Source organism: Primulina tabacum, chromosome 14 (assembly GCF_025594145.1).
Source record: "Primulina tabacum isolate GXHZ01 chromosome 14, ASM2559414v2, whole genome shotgun sequence".
NCBI lineage: Eukaryota > Viridiplantae > Streptophyta > Magnoliopsida > Lamiales > Gesneriaceae > Primulina > Primulina tabacum.
Genome location: NC_134563.1, coordinates 20,692,917 through 20,708,934, shown reverse-complemented (window position 1 = coordinate 20,708,934; position 16,018 = coordinate 20,692,917).

Here is a 16,018-nt window from a genome sequence, read left to right as displayed (position 1 = left end):
AACAAAAGAACGAACCAAAAGCTGAACAGATGAAGAAGCCGAAGGGGTATAGGGGTTGTTGTGATGTTTTTATTAAAAACCGATGAACCATGGACCAAGCCACCAAAAGGGCAACTTAGTCACGTCTTAGACTTGCTAGGGAAGTGATCCAACCATGGCTAAGAGCCCTTAGGGCAGCCAAGATCAGATCCAAACCCCTTGACACAAAACTGAAATTTTCGAACAACATTTTCTGCACCTATGGGGACTTGCTGTCATTCTGAATTTCCAGCAAGCATGGGACTGGTTTGAATGGACCAAAATGGTCCTAATGCATCCTACTACATGTATATAAGCCGCCTTTGGAGCCTGGAGTCGATCCAATACCTGAAACTCACAAACCAAAAGAAATCGTGAAGCTTGCCAAGGAAATCGAAAATTCTGCATGTGTGGTTTCAAAATGTTTTGACTTGGATCTCGATTTTTACTTGAATAAACATGATCATGTACTGAAAAATAAATGATAATATGACTTGATTGAGGTTTGAAAGAAATCTAGACATGCCTGGTTTCGTTTCGAAAGAAAACGAACGAAACAACGACGACGCGGCACGGAGGAGGTGGAGCGCTTCTCTTTTCTACCTTACCTTGCTCTCGATTTTTCTCTCTTATTTTTGGCTAGGTACCTCACGATTTTTCTACTGAAAATGAGTGTGAATTCACTCTGAATTTTCGAAAAGGAGAGGGGGGGAAAAATGGTTAGGAGGGTGAGGGAAGTGGGTGCAAGATTTAAGGAAGATCCAAGACCAAGTCTTCCCAAATTTGAATTTTGAATTATGGTTTGATATCAAATGAGTTGGTGGATGCTTCTAGGAGGTAGTGGCCGAATTTTCTCTTGATTCTAGACTAGGATATGTCCATTTATTTAATTAAATTTTGCTCCCAAAAATCCTAAAATTATCCTACTAATTACATGCAAAGAATTGGTCAAAGTTGATGAGTTGGAAAATGAATCTTCTAGCAACTAAGGGTGGCCGAAAAATGCATGATAAAATAAAGGGAAATTTTGATTATCTAGTCAACTAATAATCCTTGAAAGCCTTACTAATCCTTTAAATAATTTTAGTGAGCTAACCCCTTAATTAAATAACTTAAATGAGTTCATTTCTTAATCATCTCAAATAATTAAATTAAATCCTCAAACCTCCCTTTCTAACTTAAATGGACTTGGTTGCTAGCTAAATTAAATTCTGGAAATATTTCTCGAATCTTAAATTCTATCTCAAAACTCCAACTCCGGTCCGGCCTCACTGAAATAACTGAAATGCTAAAAATCAAACTACTGAAATGAAATAATGAATAATTAACTTCAAATAAATGCATTTAAAATAATCATGCAATGAAGTCAATTAAATTTAAAAATCTAGAATTATGCATGGCTTATACGTTTACTGATTTACGGGTGCTACATACCCTTACCCACAATTTTACCTTTGGAGTTATCTCCAAAACTGATGTTTGCACCAGTGTATTTGATCAGTTGGGATAGCAAACTTGCATCCCCTGTCATATGACGCGAGCATCCACTGTCCAGATACTAGGATGATTCTTTGTTTGCACCTGTCACCTGCAATCACACACAATATATAATCTTGGTACCCACAACTATTTGGGTCCTAAACTGATTAGTCTTTTAGGAACCCAGACTTGGAAAAGTCTAACTGACTTTTCAGTTGCAGTGTTCCAGATATTTTTTCTCGGCTTGTGTGTGCTTGTGCAGTGTGCAGATGAAGCAATATGAGTTTTAGCCTTCTTCAACTGGTTATTAAGCCGATATCTTTTCTGAACTGGCTTGCTGTTATAGTAATTGGAGTAGCCATTTGAATAGTTCAAGTATCTATTACTGAACCTTTATGATGACTGACTTTGTGGGTCAGTTGAAATTTTTGGGCTATAACCAATACCATACCTTCTTGCCTTGTCCTTATTTTCAATAGGCTGTATAACTGGTTTACTTGGCTCTGGTTGTTCTTGTACCATAACTGATTTTACAAAGTGGATGTATATCCTTTGTTCTTGTTCAGTTTTGGCTGAGTATCACTGGTGGAAGTTTCATCTTGGTTGCGGAACCCTAAACCAGTTTTATCAGTAACTGATTTTTGTTTGTCTTGTATTTCAGCTATTGCAACAGTTGATTTGTTCTATGCTTTAATAAGCTCAATTTGCTTTGAATTTTCAAGCATCAACTGCTGAATCATGATTGATTCTTGCTTCTTTCAGCATTGAGCTCAGCAATCTCCCTTTTAAGACTCAACAGATCAACTGATTCATCAGTTTCAGTTTTATTGTCTTTGAGATCAATTTGCTTTGCTCTGGCCTTCTCAAAAGATATGATAAGCTTGTGATACTCATTCACCATGTCATGAAGTGTAGAAATGAGTTCATCTCGTGTGAAATCAGTTGAACTAAAGTCAAATACCTGTTGACTGGTTGACTCCAGTTCTGTGTCATCAGCCATTAGACACTTGACTTCTTCATCATCATCACTGGACCAGCTCAAGCTCTCAGATTCTGAATCATCACTGTCAGATTCTGCTATTTTGACTTGCTTTCCTCAACTAGAAGCACCTCATGCTTCTTTATGTAAGATTTCTTGTCATCTTTTGATCTTCTTTTGTGCTCATAGGACTTCTTTCCCTTTTCAGTTGAGCCTCGACTGTCCTTCTTAGGCTTGGGACAGCCAGCAATGAAATGACCAGTTTTGCCACAGTTGTAGCAAGCATTAGTTTCTTCTTTGGAGTGATTTTCTGATATTGTCTTTGGAAATTTCCTTGATTTCTTCTCATGAATCTTCCAAACTTTTTGACGAATAATCACATAGCGTCATTACTTAACTGATCAACAGATTTGTCAACTGAACCAGTTGGTTCCAGTTTGACAGCAGTTAGGGCAGTTTTAGCAGCTAATGTAGAAGGTTCCCCTTCTCTGGTTTGCAACTCAAACTCTTAGGCTTTTAAGTCAGCAAACAAATCATGAAGTTCGACCTTGTTCAGGTCCTTTGATTCTCGCATTGCCATGGTCTTAACCTCTCATTCCTTGGTAAGATCTCTGACAACTTTCAGTGCCACCTCTTGATTTGAATACACCTTTCCGAGTGCATTCAGTTCGTTTACTATGCTGCTGATTCTCTCATCATATTCATGCATGGATTCTCCACTCTTCACTTTGATATTGTCAAATTTTTGAACAACAACAGATAGCTTGTTCTCTTTGGTTTGCTCATTGCCTTCACAGAGCTGAATCAGCTTCTTCCAAATTTTCTTGGCAGTTTTGCACATTTTTATCTTGGTGAAATTGACTTTATCCAGCGTTTTGTATAAGATTTCTTTAGCCACGTTGTCCAAGTTGGCTTTTCTCTTGTCTTCAGCTGTCCATTCATCTAGGGTTTTTCAATACGATGTGGTGCCCCATCATTTATGGCAACATCTATGTTTGCCTTCAATATCTTCATGGGTTCGTCTCTGATAAATGGGTCCACTGTGATAACGTACCACATGTCATCAGTACCGGGGAAAGCTTGCAACACTATTTTTTATCGAAAAACGAACGTAAATGATAGGATCGGTTAAAGGTGGAAAAGTGTTTAGAGGGGGGGTTTAATAAACACTTACGATTTTCAAAACCTTTTCGAGTGATGAGTCAATTTAGTGATAAACTGATACTCGGGAATCCCGTAAATCAATTTCAATCAGTTAACAAATAGTGTGCGGAAACAAACTGACTGATAGATATAATATAAACTGAAATACGAGGACACAAGAATCTATGGATGTTCGGAGATTTCAAATACTCTTACGTCACCCCTTCTATTTCAAGGATATGATATACACTAAAAGACTTTGATCGATACAAGCAGTTATACAGACCCACTTCAGTTTAGGACTTAACAATGCCAAACTGAAAGTCTTAGTTACAAACTTGTTTACAGTACTCAATAGAACTGAAATAATCTAACACAATTGATCTCTTCAAGACCGAGTATTAAAGTTTGTGTTGAAAGCTCGAGGTATAGCCTGAAAGCTATGAATGTATACAATATGCGTGAGCTTTGATGTTTGCAAGGATTTCAGCAGAGTAACTGAATCGATAGTTGTTCAGAGTTCAAGGATTCAAAAGTTTCAAGAGTTTTTCTTCAGCTGCTCTTCTCTGCTATTTATAGGCTCCCTCCAACAGTAATATTAAATACAATTTGAAACTTTCTATCCGTTGCTTTCCATGTCGACATTGTTCTGACAGTCGTACAGTGCAGTTTTTCTGAAATGTTGCGATCCCACTACTTGTTGCAGTCAGCTTTTGTCGGTTGAATGTCTTATTCCTTAAATGATGATGTGTGCAGCTGATTGATTGTAGTTGATAAGCTCACAACTGTTTTTAGTAACTGATCAGTTCCAACTGATCGGTCAGTTGTCTGCGTAGTTCAGTTGTTGGTTCAGTTGCCTTTGAAAATTTGCGTATTAACCGTCAGTTACTGGCAACCGATAATTTGCATATTTTAGATCAGTTTCTATCATTCTTCTAGATTAGTTAGACGCTCAGTTTATCAAACAACCAAAATTCAGTTTCCAACAGTAAATCTTCGGGAATTTGCAAGGGGAAAAGGGGCTGCTGCTAGAGCTCGAGAACCCTAGGTTTTTCTCAAAAATATAACGTGAGTGTGTGTGTGTTGTGTGTGCGTGAGTGTGTAAGTTTATGGGGGATAGTTTTTGCTTAAATAATTAATTAAATGTTAAAGAATTGTTTAATTAAATAATTAGGTATAAAATAATATAATCAAAAAATTTAACTCCAAACAAAGTTTTAATAAAAATCATTTTCAAGACTTAAAATTCCCCACTACTAAACTTAAAAATTTTGAAAAGCTAAAAATCTTAAAATCACCTAATAAATTAAAATTAGGCTCTAGAATGTTTAAAATTTTGTAAATCAATAAAAACACAATTTTCTTGGCATGAAATAAAATACCATATTTTCATAGATCGCCTAAATCGTCACCGGTCTCTTTTTCCGATCCCGCATCGAATATTCGCCTTAAAGATAAAACTCAAGAAATATTTTAATGTGCATCACAATAACATGTAATAATTTAAAATCATGGAATTCATAAATCATGCATGGTTAAAAATAATTTAAAAATTCAATAAATAATTTTAACCATTTAATAAATGCAAGGGTTTACGTGTACTGATTTTGGGCTCTACAGATCATTTTACATACGAAAAAGGTTGGCAGCGTCTCGAATGGTCATAACACGTGTTAAATGATATATTATGATGATTTTGATGAAAATATGATATATTATTATTTATGGTAAAGTTGTGCAATTTTTACTGTAAAAAATACTATTTTTGGAAGCCATGATATTTTATGATTTTTTTAAAAAAAAGAAAAATATTTTGAAAGATGTAAGTTGACTGTGACAAAAAGGATATGATATATGATTTTTGGAAATATCGTGAGGGAGAAGGCACCAAAGGGAGCTCGTTTACGGGACAAGGCCCTGAGGGAGCCCAACAATCTTATTTCCATTTTACGTCAGTGCCTAGTGCCCGTCCCCATGCACAATGGTGAGCTAAGACTGATCAGTCGACCAAAGAATAAAACGCTAGTTACTTTCAATGATCAAACTTCAATCAAAATGATAAATGATTGAAAGTTTTATGATTTTACGATATGACGATTTACGATTTATTTATGCTTACAAAATATTTTAAATAAAAGTATGATTTTAATGCATGTTCTTTATACATATTATTTGTTACTCATGTTTAGAACGTGCTGAGTCATTAGACTCACTAGGTTTGAATGTCGCAGGTGATGATGATATTGAGGGAGGCGCTGAAACTTGAGTGGATGGAGTCCAACAATACACTTCCTAAGGCTTTTATTTTTTCCGCATTAGCTTGATAGTTAAAAGATTTAAAGATTTTTGTTAATGATTTTATTAGAGATTTTTATGCTTTATTTTGAAAGTAGGATGATCATGTTAAAGGTTGAAGTTGAATTTTGTTAATCAACGATTTAGGGATTTTTATGCACTTGAGATTTTAAATGTAAAATTATTTTGATTTATGGAAATGTTAAGTGATTTTAATTATTAATTTTCGAAATAATGGTTAAAAAAAATTGAGTATGATTTTAAAGTTAAAAAGTAGATGATGTTTCAGATAGCCTGAAAGCTATGAATATGTCTGTTAAATGTGAGCTTTTTCGTAACTGATCTTGTAAGCTTGAATTCAAAAATTCACTCAGAATGAATGTGTGCAAAGTCTTTTTTCTCAGCTGAACTCCACGACTATTTATAGACTCTTCTTCCAACGGTAATATTGAATTCATTCAAATGACTTATATCCGTTGATTTGTCCTTTCTGGACGTGTCAACATTCTTCTGACAATAGTACACTGTTGCATTCTGATATGCGTCGCTCCCACTGCAAGTTACAGTCTGCTTTGTACAAATTGTCGGTTGTTGGCTACGCTTCAGCTGATGAGGTGTCCAACTTATTATTACTTGAGTATATATCCAATTAGTTGAGCTGACTGTATAACTGAGCTGTCATGTCTACTAGTTTTAAAAAGTGCGGAAATATATTTTTTTAAATAGTAAAAGCTCGTATTTTCGAAAGACATTTAAAAATGATCGTAATTATTTGACAGTAAAAACAATGCGGTTTAAAATAACCAAACTCGTCCAAAATCATACGTAAACTTAAATGTATAAAAATCTTAAAATCATCAACGTATGAAATGTATTCCTCTCCTCTCAATCTCATAAATCGTAATGCGAAAAACATGTGGTCCTCGGGTCATGTCACCGCACCAGCTCTGCCTACTCAGAGTTCGGCACCTTCAGTCTGCTCAGCATCCAACTCACATGCATCACACACGCCTATTGAGTCTAAAGACTCAACACACCTATACCAGGGATAACAAGTACATATATGTAGTACACAGCAGTGAAAAATATCATACTCAACATATCTTTCATGAACTTAAAAGCATAACATAAACGTGTCGTGTAAAATCGTATCGTGCCAAAGCATGTCATCTCATGTCATCATATACGTATACGTGTCGTGTAAAATCATATCGTGTCAGAACATATCATCTCATGTCATCATATACGTATACGCGTTCTTTTTAATTGAATTCAGTTCATTAGTTGTGAATTTCGTATCAGCTCTATCCTATCAGCTCTATCGATGGATCCATCTACATGTAACCGCGGTACCCGGCGGCGAGGGACATCAGCGTCAGCATTACCCATCCACTGAGCCCGGGCCTCAGCTCATCATATCTCATATCATCGTATACATATACATCGTCAGTCACAACCAAATATCATCCTTCAAAAATAGCATCTTAATCATCACTTAATAAAAATATGCATATACGTAACTTTTTTCTTTAAACCAAGCATGCACCGTATTTATCATAATTGCGTAAAAATCGTAAATATGATGCATAAACATTTAAAATATCATAAAATACGTTTTTGACATTTTCTTAATTCCATTGACTCTAACATGTCCCAAATATTTATTTAAGCCTATATGAACTTTCTCATATTTTTATTTGGCTTAAATCTATGACTTTTAAATTAATCTTTAAATATAACCTATTAATGCGTTTTAATCTCGAATTAAACCAAACCTTAGCATAAAATTCCCAAATTAAAAACTTAAACTTCTAATAATTATTTGAGCTTAAATATAATTTTCCATAATTTTATTAAGCTTAAATCTAGGCATTTCAATTAATTTCTTAATTAACATTTCGTGCGGCGATTAAATCCCGGATAATTCAAAAACTCATAATTTTGACCCGAAACTTACCAAACTCCTAAAAATATCCTAAAACATATTTAAAAACATCCCTAGACATAAACTCGAGCCCAAAACGAGACGTGATCTATCCGTTTTAAAACTTAGACCGGGGTCCCGTTTTTAACCCGAATCGACCCGAAACACACTCGATTTTTCTCCAACTTGCACCATAATTTAAACCACTCATCCTAAGCCATTTGGGACCTAATTTAAGCCCTCAAATTATCGGCCAACACCTACCCCACTACATCAACTCCCGGCCTCCCCCATTAATTTCAAAACCAAACACATGTCCTGCACCACTACAACTCCTCTCCAACATCTCGGTCCACTCCTCCATAACCACTTGTCCAATCTTTAATTCCCATTCTTAAAGCCGTAAGGAATCACTTAAACTAGGCGAAACGAAGCTGCTGTGCGAATCATGCGCAAGGAAGAAGAGAACCGAGCAAGCTATCGCACCTTTCCTCTATCGAGCTACATCTCCAAGATCCGATCTTGTCCCTCGTCCAAGCGCCTAAGGTACACTCTTAGCATCCTACCAGACATAACAAAGGCTGAGACATGGCTAGGTTCGAGCCCATGCACTGCCGCAGCCCTTGCTTGACAGCCTTCGAACCAACCCCACCCCTCACTCTCGGCCACCAAGGACACCACCTAAACCTCAAAGCCGCCGACCCTTCTCATCAATAAGGACAGATCGCGGCCTCAGCAACCATGACAGCACTTAAACCCCTTTCGCACAGCCTCTTTAACACTTGAATGTAGCAGCCCTTGGCACATCACACAAGGAAAACGTGAGTAATGATTAAAAGATGCAAGAATGTAAGTAAAATTGAAAAGCTTTCCTGTGCATAGCTGGATCGATACTTCTATGCAAACAAACACCCAAATCCGAAAATAACTAGCATGTATGATGCATAAATAAAAGTACATGCGTGCCTTGATCATTAAAGAGCAAGAACGATGCGATGAAGACCCGGAAGAATTTTCCCTTGCATGAAAAGAAGTGGCCGAAGCCTTCTTGAATTTCTTGCTATCAAACCGAAGAGAGAATGCAGCTGGAAATGATGAAGCCGAGAATGAAAGGTGGTGGGAGAGGAAAGTGTCGGTTGTTGTATATAATATATGTAGGGTAGCTCTAATACAATAATTAAATGATTAATTAGTAGATAATGGACTCTAATTGTTTAATTAGAAGTTTAAAAAATATTTAAGCACAATAAGCTTAAAAATAAGTCCATTAAATCCAAACATATTCCCGAAAAATATTTCGTGTTGGAAAATTTTTGAAAATATTAGCCGAACCCTCAAAAAGTCCCCCAATTTAATAAAATTTATGTACCGTTAAAAATTAAAATCATGCGGGTAAAAATACCCAATAAATCCCAATTCTTGAAAAATACCTTTAAAACATCTTAAATTAATATTTAAAAACAAATCATATAATTAAAATAATTTTCCTGAAAATTTGTCGGTCTCCGATCCTCGTTCGAGTGTGAAATACAACTTAAAAATCTATAATGCATAAACCTTTAAAATTTCGTAAAATAAATTCTATCATGCATGAATTATGTATAAAATGCATAAAAATAATTAAACACATAATTTATGAAATAAAAATACATTTAATGCTTTAAAACAATTTAATAAAATACCAAAGAAATTTAATAATTTGCATGCATGTGGTTCACGTGGACTTTTCGCTTTTCGGGACGTTACAATCTTTCCCCCTTAAATTGAATTTCATCCCCGAAATTCGCTTATCCTCGATAAACAAAAAGTTTAGACTCTTACTTCTAGAATCCCAATATTCCACGCTTCCGCTGCGCTACTCTGATAAAATAATAAATCTTAAAATGTCCTTATGTCTTCTCAATCCTAATAAACTCTACCTTCTAAATCTTCATTTGTGAAACTCAACTTATAACGAATCATGGTGATCTAGTTTCATTTTTCTATAACCTTGAATTTCAACTTTTCTTAAACTTTCCAATATTAGAAACGGCAGTCCGAATTTTATTGCGTCTTACTTTTCTTATATTGTACCCGTAATGTTCGTTGATCTATTACATTTGTATTTATGCAGTTCACCCTAAGAACGTTCGCACCAAAATTTACTGATCAATTTCTATCCTCGGTAATATACTTAAAATTTAAACCTTATCTCAACCTTATAATAATATTAGCCTAAGATCTTTGAATCGAATCTTTATCTTATATCACCAAACTTACGTAACTTACTATTTACAAGTTGATGAAAATTGTTGCAAATCTTAAACCTCGAATAACGTTAATCCATAAAACCCAATTATAAATAATGATCTTCTATCTAATTAGTAAAACCCTTCTCGCATCAGTTGCATGCTTAAATTACTCCCTTCCTAATTACAATATAGTTGAGGCCTGAGACTCTTAGACTTTCCTCCTTGAAACGAATGTCGCATTCTTACGTATCCCTAATGCTTAATTAATATTAGCGTATAAAACTTAATAAGTTATCACATTGTAGCATTAGAGTAACTTTAATAAATCAACTTCACTTATAACCCATAGAGTTCTAGAATCCCTATATCAAGCTTTTAGATTTTTACTCGACAAAAATCTTAATATTCTTTCATTGATAACTTATGTTGAACACAACTAATTCCTTTTTGTTTTTATTTCACCCAAAATTTCCGTATGAACAAATATCCCATAAATTTGAAATTCAAAATTACCTAATCCAAATAGATTTGGATAAAATAATTCCAATACACATATCCGCTTAGCCCCACGTTTCTTAATGACTTTCAAAATTCCTCAAGACAAGTTGTCTACCTCATCTCTTACATGCGTCTATCAAATATCCTAACCATCAATCACACCCAATTTTTAGAAAAATTAAATTCCAACAAATATATTATTTCAACTCTTAAGATCACGATTAAAAATTATGATACATCAAACTTAAGTTCTCAAAATTAAGTTAACTTAATATCTAATCTTGTAACTTGACTAAATGATCACTTTACCTTAAATTGTTATCACTCTAAATTCTTAATTTTTTTTACACTAAATTATTCCATTAACATTTAGATTTTTAAACCCAATATTGAATCCTCCTACAATGCCATTGATTGTCATTCCTTATTACATTATAACTCAGATATAACCAAGTTCTAATTATCTCTTCAAGTTCAAATCACCAAAAAGTCTTATCATTTAAACCACTCAATTCTCACTTACTGCTAAACAAATCCCCAAATTTCTTAAAAATTGCAAAATTAGTTCTTAGTTTCCTAGAATATTATCCGAATTTATCCTTAATCTCGAGAATCCAACAATTACCCATAAGTTCTTGGGGTTCCTAATCCCATTTTATAGGTTTCTTGTATCATAAAGTTCAACAATCTTAAGATTATTATACCCAAGATCAATTCTCATAACTTCGAAAATTACTGATTTTACCCAAGTGTTCCTCAAAAGTTCGAATTTAATCCTCAAAATTTCAAAATTTGCAATTTGGTCCTTAAAATACTCGAAGATTACAATTTTTGCCCTATAACCCTCGCGAAATTTGCATTTTTTTTTTTCAAAAAAATTTTCGACTTGGCCTCATTAAACCTTAAAATTCTCAAAACTAAAAATTTAATCCCAAAGTTTGGTAAATTCGAAAATAGTCCCTTAGAATTTTATTTTTGCACTTAGGTCCTCAAATTATTGGTTATTACAATTAGGTCCTTAAAATTCTCAATTCATGCAATCCAATCCTTAATTCTAACTACGTAGAGCATGCATCCTAAGTAAATTCTACATTTTTATACTTCCAAAAATCGTCGTCTTCGAATCATTATTCCTTACTTGAAATCCTCAAAATTAATTCAACTAGTAGCCACGAACTATCAATAATTTCTTAGAAAATCTACAAGTCCCAAAAGCATTCATAATCTTCAAGATTAACTTATGGCCCCCCATAAGGAGGACATCAGTACTACTGACCTAAAAATCAATATAGTCAAATCATTATCAACCTCTCCTAAAGACCAATATTCGAATTCTTAGACACGTCCTATTCCAAACATAACCAACATGCAATTTAATTTGTTTTTTTTAAAATAATAAATCCTTAAATCATAAAAGCAGTTAAACATATACCGTAGATCGTCATAAAACGTAAATCATGTTAACACGCAGGTGATAATAGTAAATCATTTAAAACATAAATCATAAAATCTTACAGACTTGAGGCTTGAAGACTGAGCGGCAGAAGCTGGCGGTGGCACAACCCTATACAGGACCCTTGCTCTGATACCAACTGTAACGCCCAAGATTCGACGACTGTCCTCACTGTACCAAGACAAGTCTTTCCAGCGTGCTTATGTCCTCACTTACACGCACGAAAAGAAGATGCACCCTCGTGATATGAGTAGTACAAATCAAATCTTTTAAGCCCTCTTCAACTGTACAGTCCATTACATTGAACAGTCTCGGAATCCCTCTCATTCCCGTGTAGGTCGGTTCATTCATGTTCCCTCCACCTAGAAGTCTGCCAGGAGCCGCTCATTGTCCGTGCAACTGATGGCACCGACGATCACACGCCGCCCTCTTCGGCCTCGGGCCTCACATGCCCACCAGCTTCCGCTTGGTTCGTCCCCGAACCACACCGTACTAAGAGAGGTCGGCTCTGATACCAACTATCACATCTACTAGTTTTAAAAAGTGCGAAAATATTTTTTTTAAATAGTAAAAGCTCGTATTTTCGAAAGACATTTAAAATTAACGTAATTATTTGACAGTAAAAACAATGCGGTTTAAAATAACCAAACTCGTCCAAAATCATACATAAACTTAAATGTATAAAAATCTTAAAATCATCAACGTATGAAATGTATTCCTCTCCTCTCAATCTCATAAATCGTAATGCGGAAAACATGTGGTCCTCGGGTCATGTCACTGCACCAGGTCTGCCTACTCAGAGTTCGGCACCTTCAGTCTGCTCAGCATCCAACTGACCTGCATCACACACGCCTAGTGAGTCTAAAGACTCAACACATCTGTACCAGGGATAACAAGTACATATACGATGCACACAGCAGTGAAAAATATCATACTCAACATATCTTTCATGAACTTAAAAGCATAACGTAAACGTGTCGTGTAAAATCGTATCGTGCCAAAGCATGTCATCTCATGTCATCATATACGTATATGTGTCGTGTAAAATCATATCGTCTCAAAACATGTCATCTCATGTCATCATATACGTATACGTGTTGTGTAAAATCATATCGTGTCAAAACATATCATCCCATGTCATCATATACGTATACGTGTTCTTTTTAATTGAATTCAGTTCATTAGTTGTGACTTTCGTATCAGCTCTATCGATGGATCCATCTACATGTAACCGCGGTACCCGGCGGCGAGGGACATCAGCGACAGCATTACCCGTCCACTGAGCTCGGGCCTCAGCTCATCATATCTCATATCATCGTATACATATACATCGTCAGTCACAACCAAATCCCATCTTTCAAAAATAGCATCTTAATCATCACTTAATAAAAATATGCATATACGTAACTTTTTCCTTTAAACCAAGCATGTACCGTATTTATCATAATTACGTAAAAATCGTAAATATGACGCATAAACATTTAAAATATCATAAAATTGTGCTCAGAGCGTTGTCAGAACCAAAATCTCACCCGGGGTGCAAAATGACCATTTTGCCCCTAGACGTAAAATTTCACGTTTTTGACATTTTCTTAATTCCATTGACTTTAACATGTCCCAAATAATTATTTAAGCCTATATGAACTTTCTCATATTTTTATTTGGCTTAAATCTATGACTTTTAAATTAATCTTTAAATATAACCTATTAATGCGTTTTATTCCCGAATTAAACCAAATCTTAGCATAAAATTCCCAAATTAAAAAATTAAACTTCTAATAATTATTTGAGCTTAAATACAATTTTCCATAATTTTTTTAAGCTTAATCTAGGCATTTCAATTAATTCCTTAATTAACATTTCGTGCGGCGATTAAATCTCGGATAATTCCAAAACTCATTATTTTGACCCGAAACTTACCAAACTCCTAAAAATATCCCAAAACATATTTAAAAACATCCCTAGACATAAACTCGAGCCCAAAACGAGACGTGATCTATTCGTTTTAAAACTTAGACCGAGGGTCCCGGTTTTAACCCGAATCGACCCGAAACACACTCGATTTTTCTCCAACTTGCACCATAATTTAAACCACTCATCCTAGGCAATTTGGTACCTAATTTAAGCCCTCAAATTATCGGCCAACACCTACCCCAATACATCAACTCCCGGCCTCCCCCATTAATTTTAAAACCAAACACATGTCCTGCACCACTACAACTCCTCTCCAACCTCTCGGTCCACTCCTCCATAACCACTTGTCCTATCTTTAATTCCCATTCTTAAAGCCGTAAGGAATCACTTAAACTAGGAGAAACGAAGCTGCTGTGCGAATCATGCACAAGGAAGAAGAGAACCGAGCAAGCTATCGCACCTCTTCTCTATCGAGCTACATCTCCAAGATCCGATCTTGTCCCTCGTCCAAGCGCCTAAGGTACACTCTTAGCATCCTACCAGACATAACAAAGGCTGAGACATGGCTAGGTTCGAGCCCATGCACTGCCGCAGCCCTTGCTCGACAGCCTTCGAACCAACCCCACCCCTCACTCTCGGCCACCAAGGACACCACCTAAACCTCAAAGCCGCCGACCCTTCTCATCAATAAGGACAGATCGCGGCCTCAGCAACCATGACAGCACTTAAACCCCTTTCGCACAGCCTCTTTAACACTTGAATGTAGCAGCCCTTGGCACATAACACAAGGAAAACGTGAGTAATGATTAAAAGATGCAAGAATGTAAGTAAAATTGAAAAGCTTTCCTGTGCATAGCTGGATCGATACTTCTATGCAAACAAACACCCAAATCCGAAAATAACTAGCATGTATGATGCATAAATAAAAGTACATGCGTGCCTTGATGATTAAAGAGCAAGAACGATGCGATGAAGACCCGGAAGAATTTTCCCTTGCATGAAAAGAAGTGGCCGAAGCCTTCATGAATTTCTTGCTATCAAACCGAAGAGAGAATGCAGCTGGAAATGATGAAGCCGAGAATGAAAGGTGGTGGGAGAGGAAAGTGTCGGTTGTTGTATATAATATATGTAGGGTAGCTCTAGTACAATAATTAAATGATTAATTAGTAGATAATGGACCCTAATTGTTTAATTAGAAGCTTAAAAAATATTTAAGCACAATAATCTTAAAAATAAGCCTATTAAATCAAAACATATTCCCGAAAAATATTTCGTGTTGGAAAGTTTTTGAAAATATTAGCCGAACCCTCAAAAAGTCCCCCAATTTAATAAAATTTATGTACCGTTAAAAATTAAAATTATGCGGGTAAAAATATCCAATAAATCCCAATTCTTGAAAAATACCTTTAAAACATCTTAAATTAATATTTAAAAACAAATCATATTAAAATAATTTTCCTGAAAATTTGTCGGTCTCTGATCCTCGTTCGAGCGCGAAATACAACTTAAAAATCTATAATGCATAAACCTTTAAAATTTCGTAAAATAAATTCTATCCTGCATGAATTATGTATAAAATGCATAAAAATAATTAAACACATAATTTATGAAATAAAAATGCATTTAATGCTTTAAAACAATTTAATAAAATACCAAAGAAATTTAATAATTTGCATGCATGTAGTTCACGTGAGCTTTCCGCTTTTCGGGACGTTACATGAGCTCTCTTGACTGATAGTTCAGTTATCTTCACATATTCAGTTAGCTTCGATCAGTTCGATTGCCTTCGATTTTTTAGCACATTAATTTTCAGTTCGCGCAACTTCAGTTTAAGTGATTTCAGTTCGAATAAGTTCAGTTGGCCATCAGTTATGTAATCTTCAATCGCTTAATTTGTCAAACTCCAAAATGTTGATTGCAACATATGTTATATGAATTAAAATATTGCTTGGATTATTGGATCGTACAAAATATAGGGATATCATGTCAAAATGTTTATAAACCATCAAATTAGTGTCCATAGGTTGGATTGTTCCATGTTATAGGTATATCTATCAAACACTGTTTTAATTATGAGCGCAATT